General features: G+C 37.1%; 1 protein-coding gene across 5 annotated transcripts in view; it reads left to right on the top strand.

The window, feature by feature from the left end:
- The window catches only part of kif6 (kinesin family member 6), a 281,901-nt gene that overhangs the window by 131,027 nt on the left and 132,877 nt on the right, over nucleotides 1-17,997 (top strand). The window lies entirely within an intron of this gene.

The raw sequence follows: 17,997 nt of genomic DNA on the forward strand, positions 1-17,997 counted from the left end.
CACTAGAGATGAGTCTAGATGAGTTGGTGAAGGAACAAACACCGTGACCATGTGCTTATAATAAAGACAAAACACAGAGGATGAGTATCTGGATCCTAACACTGACCAAATTAGACAGAAGTGTCAGGATCCAGACCCCATGCCCAAATACACAACACGCATAGCCCAAGAGCCACTCAAAATCACACACTTACACAGTGTCAAAGCAATACACTACCTTTATTTTTGATTTACATAGCGCTTTTAACAATACAGATTGTGTTTCAGCATGAGTGTCAGCATCCTGTTACCAAACTAAGATCAAGACCAATCAAAGTCACAAGACCCTGACAATTGTATGATGAAATGAACCATACATTTTTCCTTCAAACTCTATCCCCAATGAACTAATAAAATAAACTGTTGTCAGTTGACAAATACAAAATATGCATTTGAAAAAAAAAAAAAACAACAACAACAAAAAAAAACCTTCTATCACTAATTTCCACGATTTTCACAATTGGCTGCTTATTAAAGGGACAGTCCTTTTTTGTGTTTAGCACAATGGTAATTGCTCATGGCTGGCTTGTTGCAGGTTTTAATCCAGCAACATTACAGTTACCAGCCTTGAGCATTAACCAGTACACTAAAGTGCTCTATGTGCATTCTATGCCTTTTATTTATAGAAACGTCACTGTGCATTGAAACTGACCCTCCATCATTGCTTTGTTTGCAGTGAGAAAACTAGGTAAGATAAATCATAGCACTGTAAGACACTCCTCAGAGAACTCACCATTTGTGAAATTCTGGATAGAACAGTTAATTGAAGATAAACAACAGTTTTCACAAAAAATGTAAAACTAGGCATTGCTACACTTTTCAGTGCCGATACCCTCAACCACTCCTGCCCTCTTGATTGCTGTGTGATTTTGTAGAGGCTAACAGTTTATGATAAACTAGAATCATCTGCCATTTAGGGGACATTTTTGAATAATGATGCCCAATTCAATAACTGGACCACTGAAGATAATTGCAAATATAGTTTAGAATAGTTTATAGAGGATTGTTAAACAACAAACCTATGTTTGGATGCTGTCCAGGTCTAGTAAGGAGAGGGGAAGCCAGTATAATGGATGGCCCTATAAAGTAGTCCTTTTAAAATTTAAAGATAAATGGTGTGAGCATGTCCTGCATGTTGCTGGTACTTCCACCCTAACAATCTGACATTTGTAAAATGTTTGACTCTTGTAAAAGCCCAAGGAGGTAATATGGTTCATTTTCCTGTGCCCTTAACTTGCTCTTTCCATGCTAGGGGAATTTCTATGAATTTCTATCTGGATTCTGTTGAACTATATTTTCTATAGGGCTTGGTGCTGAAGTCTGGATTCTCTTTCTTGTCCAACAGAACTTACAAACTTAACTATTTAATGTAGCTGTCCACTTAGGAAAAGCGTAGTTGTACAAATATTTACATGGCTAAATTCAAAAGTTCTCCTCTATACTTGTATAAATGTGAACCCTTGGCACTCATTGTGTGTTTGGATCATTATCATGCAAGTTTTTTTTACAACATCTTGGCCTACAACCTAAGCCATTGTTTCTAGTTTGTGGCTTTCAGCAGTGTTGGGCAGTAGAATCTCTACAAAAGCTGGATATAATGATGCATAATTGAATAACGGGACTTTTGAGTTGGCCTACCGTGTCAAAGTTTTACACTGAAATGTAGAGAATATAAGTAAGTTTGATTTCTAAAATGTAAGTAAAATTTAAAGGGGTCATATGAAACAGGCAAAAAGAACATTATGTTGTGTATTTGGTGTAATGCAATGTGTTTATGCGGTTTAAGGTTCAAAAAACACATTATTTTCCACATACTGTACATTATTGTTGCTCCTCTTTGATCCGCCTTTCTGAAACGCACTGGTTTTTACAAAGCTCATTGTTCTGAGAAGCGAGGTGTGCTCTGATTGGCCAGCTATCCAGTGCGTTGTGATTGGCCGAATACCTCAAGCGTGAGACGGAAATGTTACACCCCTTACCGTATTGTGATGCCATGTCCCGGCGTGATGACACAAAAACAATAAAACCCATTATAAACGAGGCATTTGTTTGCATCAAGTGGGGACATAATTACTGATTATAATGACTTATACTTTATTTTTGTAAACATTACCATGTCTGCATTTGTGATCGGAGAAACAACAAACAACAAGCACTACTCTACATAGCTCAAAACTCGCGTTTGAATAGTCAGTGGCAAATTCTTTAAATAAGAAAACGTACTTACAGGCTGTGAGTCAGAAGTGCCAGACTGTCCTTGCAAAGTTGGATGGCCCCACTTTATAGAAACAGCCTTTGAGCATAACTGGCAGGCTACTCCCAGGTTCAGGAAACAGTCCTCCATTAAAATCCGCTGCACACACTCTAATATTTGGGTTGAACTGTTCTGGAACAGTGTTGTAAATACAACTTAACCACTGATTTCTAGTTGTGTCCTCTTTTGGAAGCCCAAACAAAGTAGTTTCGCTTTCACAATGAAACACAGCGTCTCCAGGACATGGTGCCGGCGGTAGCAACAATACTACAGTGAGAATAAAAATCACGCCCCCCTTTCTTTGCGTATACATTTGGGCGGTGTTTTGCAAATCTCCCCACATCATGACGTAGAAATGTGGAGGCGTGTTTGAATGAGCCGTTTTAGGTGGGCGTGGTCATGTCTTAACTTTTATAAAGAATATCTTTTTGGTTTTGAGACTTTAGTCTTTGCAACTTCAGGGATCTTATCTATGCACGAACAGCTTGTAACACTCCGTAGAGAAAGGAAACTTGAAATCGCATCATATGACCCCTTTAATATAGTTAGATATGAAACAGCAACGTTTAATTTTGCTGCAAACTTTTACATTTTTTACATTGATGGTCTTGTTGAACTTACAGACAGTAACACAGCTGTTAGCGGTCTTATTCACCTCAGTATAAGCAAAAGTAGCATAAAGCAGCTAGAGAAGGAATGCCCAGTTTCTTTTGGCTGCTCTCAAAATAGCATCTTTATTCATGGTTTGCATAAAAATACATGATTCGGCACAAATGACTTGCTTTTATCATCGGATCATGGTTGTATCTCTCTATTAGTGTTACTGGACCTTAGAGCTGCATTTGAAACAATTGACCACAACATTCCTTTGAATAGACTCGAAAATTATGTTGGCATTAGTAGAATCGTATTGATATGGTTCAAATCATACTTATCTACAGAACCTCTAAAAGGACATGGTGGTGTAAAAAAAATTTTGGGTGGGAGAAAAAAATATTTTTCAAATGTGTTGCGTTTTCTCGCAAAACTATTGCGTTCCCTCAAGAAACTCAAGAAAAGCTTTGCTAGGTTCCCTCAAGAAACCTCACAAAGATATTTGAGTTCCCTCGCAAAACTTTTGCGTTCTCTTGCAAAACTTGTGCATTCTCTCGCAAAGATATTTGCGTTCCCTCCCAAAACTTTTGCATTCTCTCGCAAAACCAGTTGAGTTCAGACAAACACTTCCTATTTACTTTAAAGCATGTAAGTTAGTGGTTCATACAGCTTGTACGTTCACAATGGAGCGGTTCATAGAGTTTTATTTTAAACTTGGACTCAAGTTCAAATACAATCAGCTTTGCATATAGTTTAAGGCATGGATTTGTGGACATTCTAAAACGCTTAATGTGGCCTAATGTAGGCTACTATAACAGTGACATTGGAGGCCCAATTCGGTATTAATAAATGCTATTAATACTAATAACAATTTTTAATACTATTAATAACCTTGTTAATAATTACTATCAATAAAGCAGATAGCCATAAATGCACGTTAATCTTTTTCTCCCCCATAAAACTCCCTCCCCCCCTCCCAGTAAAATCAATGAATCATATTTTTGTTTAATTATATTTTTTATTTTGTATTTTGAGAGAATTTCATGCTACTAATTAATATTTATACAATAATTATGATCAAAGTTTCCCATAGAAAATAATAAAAAAAATAAAAAAAATATCTTCAAATATTTTCTATTACTTTTCAGTTATGGCAGTATTTCATGTTAACATAGAGCTAATGCCTTTAAAATCCAATTTCTGCATGGAAAACAGCCTTATATATATATGCAGTCTTTTTTCTCCTTACTACATCTGAATTTACCATCATAGCTGATAGATTTCGTGATCTTTTAAAAGTGAACAATGGCCGATATTTAAATTTATAATTTAAAGATTCATCAGATGATATGTGCCAATATTTATAAATAATCGATTTTATTGTATTACTGTGCTCATTATATGTCAATGAACAATTTACTGAAAAATGTATTTGTTTTTTATTGGGTCTATTTATTTTCAAAAGATCATGTCTATTCAATTTGTTCACCTTATCCAATGCATTATTTAACCAGCTTTGTGGATACCCTTTAGAACGAAATCGTTGGAATAGCAGTTTTACCTGTGCCTCGAATTCATGTTCAGTACTACAGTTACGTTTTAATCTATGTAATTGACTGATCGGTAAACTACGTTTTAAAGGAGCTGGATGATAACTGTCAATAGATAATATTGTGTTTTTATCCGTTAATTTTCAAAATACTCTTGTATGTAATGACTCATTGATCTTTGTTACTTTAAGGTCCAAAAAATTTATGGAATCACAGCTTTTTTCCATTGTAAACTTGATTGATGGAATTTTCAAATTAATGAACAACATAAATTAATCTAGTTCCTGTTCAGAACCTGACCAAATCATAAAACAATCATCTATATAAAGCATCCAAACTTTAATATTTGACTGAAATGGATTGTTATTAAAGACACGATCTTGTTCAAATTTACCCATAAATAAATTCGCATAATTTGGTGCTATTGGAGTGCCCATCGCTGTACCTTGCACATCAAGACTAATGTAGTAAGGTCCACTATATATTGTGATGGTACTCAGCTGTCATCATCTTTACAGTAAAAATTTGGTGCATCCAAACCTGCCTCATGAGGTATATTTGTGTAGAGTGAAGTGACATTGAGTGTTACAAGCCAGTCCATCGTGCTTATGCAAGGAATTTGATTCAATTTATTCAAACAATCAGTGGTGTCTTTTAAATAGGATGGCAGTTTTTTCACTATCAGTTGAATCAAAGAATCAAGAAATTTAGATATAGTTACTGTCAATGATCCATTCCCTGAAACAATTGGTCGCATTGGGGGATCTTCTAGTGATTTATGAATTTTTGGTAAAGTTTATAAAAGCGGAATCCTAGTGTAACAAAGTCAATGTTCAGGAAGGAAGAGGACGAGGATGGCTTGACTGTTGCTGGTGTTTATTTAGCTTCTCTTACAACAAAAAGTTGCGCTATCAGCGCTCCATATAACACAATGCATACGCAATATAAAGTTCAGCTCTCCTGAGCAATAAAGGGTTCCAAGCCCGCACAATCTCCAGACAGCAGTCAGCAGTTGGTCTCTCTCTCTCCTCTGTGTCGTTCCCAGGTGCCCTCAACTGCTATGCCATCTTGTTTAGCGGCAGGTGGGGGGCTGGGGTCAGCCGCGCTGCTGTTTCTGCCCGAACCTCCCGGTTCATCCAGCTCCGGAACGTCTCGTGGTCCTCCTGTTGCGCCCGGATAATGGCCTGGAAGCGGTGCTCCTGGTCAGTCCGCATATCCAGTAGCGCCTGATGTTGTTCTTGGTGGAGGACCGCGAGAGATGAGATGACGTCCGCAAACGGCGTGCTTGTTGGAGTCTGCATGATGGCAGCGTCCCTCCTGCTTCCTTCCCGGGTTTTGGCACCAGTGTAACAAAGTCAATGTTCAGGAAGGAAGAGGACGAGGTCGGCTTGACTGTTGCTGGTGTTTATTTAGCTTCTCTTACAACAAAAAGTCGCGCTATCAGCGCTCCATGTAACACAATGCATACGCAATATAAAGTTCGGCTCTCCTGAGCAATAAAGGGTTCCAAGCCCGCAGAATCTCCAACCAGCAGTCAGCAGTCGGTCTCTCTCTCTCCTCTGTGTCGTTCCCAGGTGCCTTTATGCAGTCTCCCCGCGCCACTTACTGGAACGCCTCTGGCTTGCTCAGTTGGGGACACTTAATTTCTAGCGATTATCGCCGATTTGATTGCACAGATAATATTTAAACTAAACTGAGCTAGACAATGACATCTCTGAATTCAATAATGAAATGTCTTTAACTGAAAATTGAGCGTTTAATCTTATCATTATACATTACTGACACTCTATCTTCTAATTTGATACTGTTAAGTGCTTTGACACAATCTGTATTGTTAAAAGCGCTATATAAATAAAGGTGACTTGACTTGACAAGACACAGGTGTTTGTCATTTGCACTTGACCCACTTACTCACCGCTCGTCTCCCAGCTCTCTCTCCCGCTGCAGACCTCACTGAACCACGCCCCCCTTGCCACACCTAGGATATTAATTTTTAAAATATTTAAATTCTTGTTCGTTAATCCATTTCCTATCTAACCCTATTTGTAAGATTTCATCAATTCGTTTTTTTTATAGGACTCAGTTGTGTTAAATACGAGTTTCTTATAAAATGTCTCATCATGTAACATCCCTTTTATTTTCTTGATGTACGTACTAGTATTCATAACCACAATCCCTCCACCTTTATCTGCTTGTTGAATAGTCAATGTCGATAATAGTCAATGCTGATAATGCTTCTCTTTGCACTCTTGTTAAATTTCTCTTCTTGTATAATTCATTATGAGATTCTTGTAGAAAACGATGTGGAAAAATCATTACAAGTCTACAAAATGTATTAACTGAATGATTATGAATTACTGGCGTAAAAGTACTTTTCGGTTTAAACTGTTGTACATATGGAGTTGCATTCACATTCAAATTAAAAAAAACTTCTCAATTTCACATTTCTGAAAAACGTAAATAATTCGACCTTAACCATAAAGGGATTTGAGATTATTATATGGTACAAATGATAGTCCTTTACTCAATGTAGTTTGTTCAGTGGATAATTCTTTGTCCGATAAATTGAATACAATATTGTCTTGATCATTTGAAACAGTACATTTGGATGAAGTTAAGTTATAGTTTCTATATATGAAATTCCTACACAGGAAAGCAGACGAGCCCAGAATATGAACGGAACGTGCAATTCACATGTTTTCTCCCCCCTAGAACAACATTATAAACTCTTTTAAGGTGGCTTAGTTCTTTGAGGGAATGGGATTCACTTAAAAAAAAAAAATTAATAACAGCACGTTTTTCTGCATATTGATTGATCTAAATTATGTAGACTAGTGTAGATATAGTAATTTTAAGATGTAATGGATGAAACGATTAAAATGTGAAAAACAAAATAATCTTATATATATACACAATTTAATAACATATAGCCTGGTTTTATATGAATCGGTTCGTCAAATGATTGCGTGCTATCAGTGTTGATCTGTAAAATAGCCTACTGGAAGCGCTGTAGTTTTGTAGCTGTCCTAAAAAATATGAAAAGTTGCCTACAACTGTAGCGAGGAGTCAGAGGCAATCGGATCCATTTGCAGTGTTTTATTAAGATCAGTATAACAAGCAGACAGAGGTCGATCAACAGCGTCTTGAACCAGGATCATAAACGTTTACCAGGCTTGGGTCGGGGCCAGTGGCGGTTCTACATTGAATTACTCCCCGGGCGAGACCCCCTCTGAGCACACTGTCACTCACGACCAGAAGTCAAGACTAAACCACAAAGTGAAAATAGCAGTATTCTTTAGTGATATGTTATTTACACAGTGCAGATAGCTTTAGATTCTATTTATTCTATGTTAAAATAAAATAAAAACATGGCGAAAAACATTATAGAGAAAAACATTACTTATTGCAAAAATAGTGGTAATTATCTGCACTTCTGCATTGTAATACAGTATAAAATAGTATGCAATAACTTATTGAGTGTAATTTTTAAATTTTATTTCTAATTATTAAATGGATGCCACCTTATTGGGACAAAAGCCCTCTCTACACCTACCCTAACCCTACCCGATACTTTGTTCAACTTTTTGATTATTTCCTTCATTTTTATTAAAAAATAAATGCTTTTCTGATGTGATTTGAAATTTAAAAAGCGAGAAAAAAGTTCGCCAAAAGGCAGATTCGAACCCAGGTCGATCGTGTCAAAAGAAGTGTATTGCAAACTTTACCATCTGCACCACTGAATCTGACAACTAGTAACCGTCTTTTGCATATTTGACTATCCCAATCATACATTTGTGGGTGGAGTTAATGTAAATAGCCTCTGCCAGCAACATAGCTTGCACTTAAATAGACACTCCGATTTTTTTTTTTTTTTATATTCCCAACAATTAAACAGTTGCCCACATAAAAAAAAAAAAAAACAGGCGGTGCTACAGCACCCTCAGCACCCCCACTTCCCGCGCCCCTGGGTGTGACTGACTTTAGCCCACTTGTCCCACTAATTTGAGAGAGGTGAACTGTCCGCCGCGGCCGCACCCCCCTCCCCTTTCCACTTCTCACACAGCTTCTGTGCTCGGTACCTTCTCAACAAGCAGGGGCGCCAATTTGCCAATTCCCCGCACAGTTATATGATAGATAATATGATAGATAATAGAAAATCGCTTAGCGGCGCAGATGATTTTTTTTTCCAAGTGCTTGTGCCGCCCCCCACGTGTCATGAAAAAATGCCGCCCCGGGCGGCTGCCCCGTTCGCCCATGCCTAAAACCGCCACTGGTCGGGGCAGGCGGCAGGCAAGAATCAGGTCAGAGTCCGAGCAAACAATCAAAGGGGCAGGCAGCAGAGAATTCCAAAGGTCAAGGCAGTTCAGGATCAAACACGGACGAACAGTCAAAGTAAAACGCTCAGAAATGTCAGACAGGCTAAACAAGACTTCGCATTGGAGGAGAGCGTGAGTGTGCCTTATATAATGGGGTTGATGGAGAACACCTGGCGGTGATTAGTCCTAGGTATGGGGTGTGTGGGAAATGGAGTCCATACGAGTGTTAGTACTCGGGTGAGGGTGCCCTCCGGTGGTGATCGGAGAGAGCCACAGAGGCCTGGCTTGTGACAGAAACACACAAATAACATTTTAAGTTACTTCTATTTCTGAACAAACTGATGTCATAAATACACAAGGGTTTTTGTTTTAATTGTCAGAATCTAGCCTATCATACATAACAAAAATAAAAAATATCAAGACTGTAAGAATGTGCCAGATTTGGCCCACACTCTTGCCAGCCAAGCATATGCTAATGTATATATAAGAATATACAATAAGAATTTTTAACCAATTAATCTCTTAGGCTATTTTCGTTTTTTGCATGTTTAAAAAAAAAAAAACACGCTAAACATAATTTTAAGTTTTTGAAAGGAAAAATAAAACAAATGTCACACAGCCTATTATTCACATTTTATTATATTCAGAAATAATACTGCCAGCAGACCTACATCGTATGTTATAATACTGACATTATAAACACACATAGGCTATTTTAGTTTGCCTCACTCCACAACAAATCCTTTAAATTTAACCGTATTCAGAACAGACTAAGAATGAAAAAAATATAACTTATTCATTTCTAATGAATAAATATAATAAGGGCGCCCAATTCGGAGATGGCATTAATGGGGGCACAGTGACCTAGGTGACCAGGCCCTGTGGCGCCGACGCTGCGTGTACCCCTGAGGGTACATGAGGTGACGGAGGGGGTACGCGAACACCAGAGCTTTGACATTCATTTAATCCTACCCCAACTTAAAGTAACATTACTACTGACATTATTACTGACAAGCAAAATGCCACGTCTAGTTGTGGAAAATGTGAGTGCCGTAAACAGTCAAAGGACATCAGATTACCTCATCTTTTGCTGTCAAAACTGACTGCACCACACAAGCAGTATGCAGAGTATGCTGCTTTAGCAAATCACACTGCTGTTCTTTAAAGTAGATTTGTAGCACTTAATACCAGCAAGAAAAAATACTGACACAGACTGTTCATAGAGATTGATTTAAGATACTCTCTTCCATACAGAAACATACCTAATGCGAGTTTAAAATACGAGAATGCAAAGTCTGCAAATGTGACATTGATTTTATATAACAGTTCAACAACAACAACAAAAGCTATATTAAGTGTATATTTTACATTTTAAATGTAGCCTACATTTTAAACACAATATTGTCAACATTGTTTGTTATATTTTACAATGAAATAGTTCCAATGAAATCCATAACAGAACTGGTGTGCGTCTCCAAGGAACAGCTGTGTTTCGTTAGTGAATGAATCTGCAGCTTTGAATGATTCAGAGAGTCAGTAGGCCCACTGATTAATAACCCATTCATAACTACAACCATTTGCTTCGTTACTGAATGAATAATGAATGAATGAATGAATGAATGAATGATGTGACGCCTTTCTCATTACGTGAATTACCGCCACCTACTGGCGATTTTAGTTTTGAATCTACAAGTATCACTTCATTTTGCCATCATTTATTGCTTTATTTATTATATTAATAATACACTTAATGTAATGTTAAGAATATGACATAAAGCATGACATACAATTAATAATGATAGAAATACTTTGCCTCAGGGGGTAAGCCACTGTAAAAAGTTTGAGAACCACTGGCTTAATGGATTACTGATTGCCTGTAGTATATTTTTAATAAAATATAAAATTTGGGCTTTTTATATCACTTTCTTCTTATATTAGCCACGTTAAGTGCGGTTTTCTATGGGGAAGAAAACGCTTATCATGCAATTCAGCTCATATGGGCTCATATCTGCTTGCATGTACACATAATATATTTGTAATAATTTCTATAGCATATTTGGTCTTTTTTATCACCGTCTTCATTAAGCCACGTTTTCTTTATTGGAGGAAAATGCTTCTGTTCATATTCTGGGCTTACCTGCTTTCATGTGTAATTTATTAATAAACTGTACAGCCTATCAAATTCAGCCTTTTTATACCACTGTCTTAGTCCATTAAGCAAGCATTTTCTTTCTATGGGGGATACGCTTAACGTGCAATTTACTGGGTTATATTCATATTCTGGTCTATTCTGCTTGTCTGTATGCTTTATTAATAAGGTGTGTACTGAATTTAGTCCTCCAGTGTTTTACCTTAAGCATTTTAGAATGTCCCAAAACCGTGCCTTGATAAGCATGCACTGACTATTTCGTTCAAAATAAAACGCAAATATCTTTGTGAGAGAACGCAAAAGTTTTGCGAAGGAACGCAAATGGCTTTGCGATAGAACGCAAAGTTTCTCGAGGGAATGCAAAAGTTTTGTGAGAGAAGGCAAAACATTTGAAAAATATTTTTTTCCTCCCACCCCAAATTTTTAGGGGCTCCATGCGATCGCATCTCTGGACTGGAGCCAAAGTCCAGATTAGACAATGTGCGCTGCCGCGGTTCGCGTGACAACCCGAAACCAGACCTCATTTGCCCCAATTGAACCTAATTAAGGCAGTTTAACAATTCTTTAATTAAAGGGTGGTTGACTGCATTTTTTTTTCTAGGCTTGATTGTGTTTATGGGGTGCAGTCTAACATGTGTTAATGCTTCATTTATTAAAAAAAAAAAAAAAAAAAAATCTTAATTTTTCATATAATTTGACATAAAAGTCTGCTTTTAGGAAGTAGAAAGAAGACCGCAACTTATGTTAAGGGAGATGAGGAGGCCTCATCGTATATTTTGTCCAAATAGGATGTGCACCATATACTGCAGTATTGTAATTAGGGGTGTGCAGCGAAGCCAGTATTTGTATCTGTATTTGTATCTATTACGATCACAAAATTATTCGTATCTGTATTCGGATAAAACCGGAAGTAGGCGGAGCTTAAACCAGAACTTCGTACAGATACATTTGATAAGACCGTTATTATGTTCATGATATTACAGCCTATCTTGTTTCGTAGTTATCACTGAACAAATATGCTGTGTTTAACTAAGATAATAATTTTTTATGATTATAACATTTATTTAAATATATTCTAACAGTCGGAGCCGATACCCTTGTATTGTATAAGCAGTGCTTCGAGATGTAGTGCGGTTGTGCTTCGAGCAACATGAGTTCGAGTCCCAGCTTGGGGACATATCGTGATCCGATAAATAAATATTTAAATATCTTCTAATTAAAACAGTAAGGGTTCCTACGCAGTTTAGAAATATGGAAATTGATTTAAGTAATTTCCAGGAAATGCATGGAAGGCAACTGCGACATTGCTATTTTATTTGCGCTTATTTCATTCATTGTAGGCTATTTTAAACTTATTTAGCCTACTTCACACATTTCTTACTGCATTGTAATTTTAGAGGTTTATGTAAAACAACATGATTTCCTTTGGCTCACCGGTTCCTGCGCAGTTTAAAAATATTTTATTTAGGCTAAGTAATTTTCAGGTTTGGAAAAGTAGGCTATGGAAAAAAAGGGAACAGAGTATGGAAAAATATTTGTGTTCTAAAATACAAAATTAAAAATTTAGTAGAGAGATTTCAAGACAAACATTTAGTGATCATTTGAACATGACTGAATTAATTAAAGGCGCACATTTTCATTATATGCAGGACTCTTTAAACAAGTCTTTTTTTTTTTTTGAACTTCACTAAACAAATGTGCGTGTGCCACGCAAACCAGCAAAAGATAAAGACGCAAACATGTAGACCTAGTAGAAAATGTATCTGTATCTAAGTTCATAATTAGCCGACTCTTGACAGAGAGCCGGTTTGGTTTTTTGAGAGACAGCAACTGTTTGATTGGTGATCACGCTGTGCTTAATCCATTCACTCGTGTAGCCTATCATATTGTAGCCTGTAAGGTTTAAATCATTGCCTTTTAAATATACACAAATACTGGAATGTGTATGATGTATTATTTAAGGTAATATTACTCTTGCCAAGCTCTGATTTATGAGAGATGCACGGAGAAGCAACATCCAGCTGTGTTTGATTCACGCTCTTTTCTTCCATAAAGTTTACATTCATTCACTTCACACACTCATAATTCCGTGAATTTAGAGGGTTGTGTAAAATATCACGCTGATCCCCTGGCTCACCTGTGAATCTAGCAAACACATGCTGCAGCCTCAGCCGAATATTCGGGCAGAATATTGGACTATTGAATATTGCCCTGGAGTAGCAGACATGATGTGAGCAGGCCCTGGAGTAGTAGACATGACATGGGCAGGCTCTGGCTTGGCAGACATGACATGAACAACTCCAGACATAATGGTGGGATGTGAAATTGCTCTGGTGTGGTGGGTACTGTAGGATAGCTGTGTTTCTCATCAGCAATCCCCACAGGAAACAAGGATCCACTCAAGAGCAGAGCATGATCAATATATTGTTACAGAGACCAGTGTATTTTCCCTCCAGGTAGCCGGGAATGAATGGGATTGTTCAAACCCACTTGAAAAATGTCACTTGAGTGCCACGTCATTAACTACCTGGGGTCGACGGTATCGCTGGCGTGACCAGCTCACTTTTTTTAAGATCAGTGCGAAAGACATTAAAATACTCTGTCGATTTTTGTCACAAAAATAAGTGTTATACATCATTCCAAACTGTTAGGTGTCTACTTTTATTTGTGTATACTCACAATAACAGCAAAACTTTGTGTTTTTGTGAAATAAAGAAAATATACAGGGTGGCATTCTGTTTTCTCTGTCTCCGCGAACTGCTTTTAGAAATGCGTCACTAAAATTAACTGAAACTCAGAGAATACATGACACAGATATGAGAAATATATCTATACAAAGCTTGAAGTGTCTACTGTTAAATGAAGTAAGTCATGTTGAAAACAAATATTCTGTAATAAAGTAATCCATATGAAACCAACGCGATGTCCAGTTTCTCCGTCTGATCTAATTATTTTTAATGTGACCACGCCCACTTTCGCTTTTGTTATAACAATCGTCCACGTGAGACGCGCGACATGTAAACAGCTCCTTGCACAAAGCGTGAGGATTCATCTAGTTCATCTCGGCGACTGCTCATTTCTGGAAGAAGATGTGATGGATGATTAAGGGAATTTGACCTTTGTGTTCCTCATATTTATAATCCTGTGGAACAGGAAGTCATGGCTGGACAATTTCATGCTTCTAGTCACCCTGGTGTGCTAAAAAATGCAAATATCAATGGGAATATACTTCAGAGATATTTTACCCATACGAATTTCTAGGGGTGCCAATAATTGTGGCCAACATTCTTTGGAGAAAAACATTTATTTAATCATGAGATTTTCTCCCCACTTTCAATTGTTTTACTTCAATGATAGGTTAGAATTTTGTGATTTTTTTGAGTAAAAGATCAAAAGAATAAACAAGCCGCCTTTGCTCATATTTATCAAGGGTGCCGATATTAGTGGAGGGCACTGTACATACACTGATATTAACATACTCACAGATATTTTTTGTATAAATAATTAAAAATAATTGTATGTAATAATTTAAAAATAATTTAAAACAGTTAAGAATAGAAAATGATTATACATAGTGCAATCAGTTCAGACGTAGCACAGTGCTCATTTGACAAATGCACAGCTAAACAGATGAGTTTTCAGAATTTAAATGTGGCTAATGTTTTAGCATATCTGATCTCATCTGGAAGCTGGTTCCAACTGCGGGCGGCACAAGAGCTAAAAGCAGACTCCCCTTGTTTTGTGTGAACCCTTGGTATTTCTAACTGACTCGATCCTAATGATCTGAATGGTCTGTTAGGTTTATATTCAGTGAGCATATCTGCAATGTATTTAGGTCCTAGGCCATTGAGTGATTTGTAAATGAGTAAAAGTACTTTAAAATCAATCCTAAATGTAACTGGAAGCCAGTGTAAGGACCTGAGGACTGGTGTGATATGCTCAGATTTTCTGGTTCTAGTCAGAATCCTGGCAGCAGTGTTCTGGATGAGCTGCAGCTGTCTAATGGTCTTCTTCGGAAGGCCAGTGAGGAGACCATTACAATAATCCACCCTGCTGGTGATAAAGGCATGAACAAGTTTCTACAAGTCTTGACTGGACACAAAACATCTAATTCTTGCAATGTTTTTGAGATGATAGTATGCTGATTTAGTTACTGCTTTGACATGACCACTAAAACTAAGGTCTGTCTCCAGAATCACCCCAAGATTTTTGACTTTTTTTAGTTGATTGACCCCTAAAGTCAAGGTATGCATTCACCTTGAGAACTTCATCTTTGTTTCCAAATGCAATTACTTCAGTTTTCTCCTTGTTTAACTGAAGAAAGTTCTGGCACATCCAACAGTTTATTTCATCAATGCATTGGCAGAGGGAGTCAGTGGGGCTATAGTCATTTGGAGATAAGGCTAGGTAAATCTGGGTATCATCAGCATAGCTGTGATAGGCAATTTGATTCTTTCTCATTATTTGACTTAGTGGGAGCATATACAGGCTGAACAAGAGTGGTGCAAGAATTGAGCCTTGTGGGGCTCCGCAAGTCATGGACGTCCACTTAGACTTATGCTCTCCAATACTCACATAATAGCCTCTCCTTTCTAAGTATGACCTGAACCATTTGAGTACCATCCCAGAAAGCCCGACCTAGTTTTCCAGTCTCTCTAGAAGTATGTTATGATCAACAGCACTAAGATCTAGTACTAAGATCTAGTTTAGCACGTTATTAAAATCTATTTTTGAACAGAGTAGGCTGTTAATAATAATAAACATGTTCTAAACATACTTAGACTCATAGCATTCATCAGGTTATAGTGTATACTCATATTACATTTATTGTTTTATATACAGCATGAAAACATCATCGCGCCGTAAGAAATTGAAATACAATGAATTTCCCATCATATTCAAAATGTTTTACTCGATTTCAAACATTGTAGTTAGGAATTATAGTTTACTATAATTTTGTAGTCATATAGCCTAGTATGTATGATTTTATAGTAGCCTATGATATGATTCTGTATAGACTCACGCATGATTTGTACTATAAAAGGATGTACTTTGTACTAAAAATTATATTTTACATCTGAGAAACTAATTATTATTGTTTAGCACACTATTAAAATCTATTTGTGAACAGAGTATTAATAATAAACATGGTCTAAACATTCTTAGATGCATAGCATTCATCATGTTGTAGTTTGGGAACAACCCAACTCGTAAATGTGTTCAAGTTTATGTCACAATAGCACGTTAACTAATGCAAAAAAGAAACATTACTTGCTCGTCAGATTGATCTCCTCTACTGGATGAAATCTTGTTGTTCTTTTGAGGGGAAATCCAGCCTTACACAGCGCGTCTTCCAGAAACGAACAGTAGCCGCGATGAACGATCTCCTCACTCTTTGTTTGCGTTTGGCGTTTACATGTGCACGTGTCTCACGAGGATATTTACATATGAATGGTGCGAGCAGCGAGGGATTGCATTATAGATAATGAGTTAGATGGGAAAGACTGAACGTTGTGTTTATTTCATACGGATTACTTTATCACAGAATATTTGTTTTCGATATGACTTACTTCATTTAAAGGTAGACACTTCAAGCTTTCTATAGATATAATTTCTAATATTAATTTTAGTGATGTGTTTCTAAAAGCAGTTCACGGAGAAGACAGAGAGTGCACCCTGTTTGTTTTCTTTATTTTCCAAAACCACAACATTTTGTTTTTATTGTGAATGTACCCTGAAAAAAAATAGACACTTCAAAGTTTCAATCGATGTATAACACTGCTTTGACCAAAACTGACGGATTATTTTTAGTGTCTTTCGCACTGATAAGAAAAAAAATGAGCTTGTCTCGCCGGTAAGACAGTCGACCCCAGAGAGTTAAAAACAGGACAGAAAATAGCCTATAAACTCTCTCTCTCTCTCTCTCTCTCTCTCTCTATATATATAAATCTTGATAACTTTATAAGTGGACCTCAGAGAACAGTATAAAAAAACTAAAAAAACAAAACAAAGGCAGTTCATGACCCCTTTAAGGCTCCTGTAGGAGGAAGTACTTTCCCTTCATGCAATACAAAACACCTCTAGTTTTGTTTTCTTCCAGCTGCACTGGCTCTATGAGCTCTGTCCTCTCCCTTTTGCCTTCCCCTAATCCCCCTCCGTCTGAACCACCAACCTCCCTCTTCAGAAGGACTGCTCCACGGCGTGAGGACGAACCTTTTGGGAGGGGAAGTAATGTCAAGTGTATATTTAGTTGCTTCCTTTGTTCTAGTTTTCCCTCCACAAGTTAGTTTCCAAGTTTGTTCCTATAGTTACTAATAGCCACACACCAGTTTCATTACCTTTTTTGTAATTAAGCCTTCATTTTCCTTCTGTTCCTTGCCGGTTATTGTTGATGTTAGGTGTTGTGTAAGTTTACTCCAGCGATCTCCTGTGATTTTTTTCTGTGTGGGTTTTTTCATTAAAAAACTTTTTGATTTCTACTCCTTCGTCATGCTAACACGTTACACCATTACAAATTGTGCAGTTGTGACTGATTACAATATTGTAATTGAATTGTCACTGAAACTATACAAGAGAAAAAGGTGGGTGAAAAAGTGGTAGAATGTGGGTGATAAAGACTTGGCATGTCTGCAAGACATTGCACATTTTTAGTGTCTCTTTTGTCTGACACACTAGTTTCAGTTCTGGAGTCACTACTAATAAGCTGATGAACTGGATCAGGAGTGTTTGATTAGGGAGACATTCAAAATATGCCATTTTTTGACTATATCAAACGACAGCTGAGACCATTCAAATGTCATGCATGTGCATTGTCCTCTAAGCCACGTGTCCAACATTGAGTCTAGTATTGACTTGATTTATTATTATTATTATTATTATATTTTTCCCTTGATTTGATTGGTTTTGAGTTGTGGGTAAATGATAATAAAAGTGATTTTCTTATTATGTAGACAAAGCTCTTTTGTAACCACCTTTATTGTCTTACATATACAGTGAGGAAAATAAGTATTTGAACACCCTGCTATTTTGCAAGTTCTCCCACTTAGAAATCATGGAGGGGTCTGAAATTGTCATCGAGGTGCATGTCCACTGTGA

Source organism: Onychostoma macrolepis, chromosome 17, assembly GCF_012432095.1.
Source record: "Onychostoma macrolepis isolate SWU-2019 chromosome 17, ASM1243209v1, whole genome shotgun sequence".
In the NCBI taxonomy this organism is placed as follows: domain Eukaryota; kingdom Metazoa; phylum Chordata; class Actinopteri; order Cypriniformes; family Cyprinidae; genus Onychostoma; species Onychostoma macrolepis.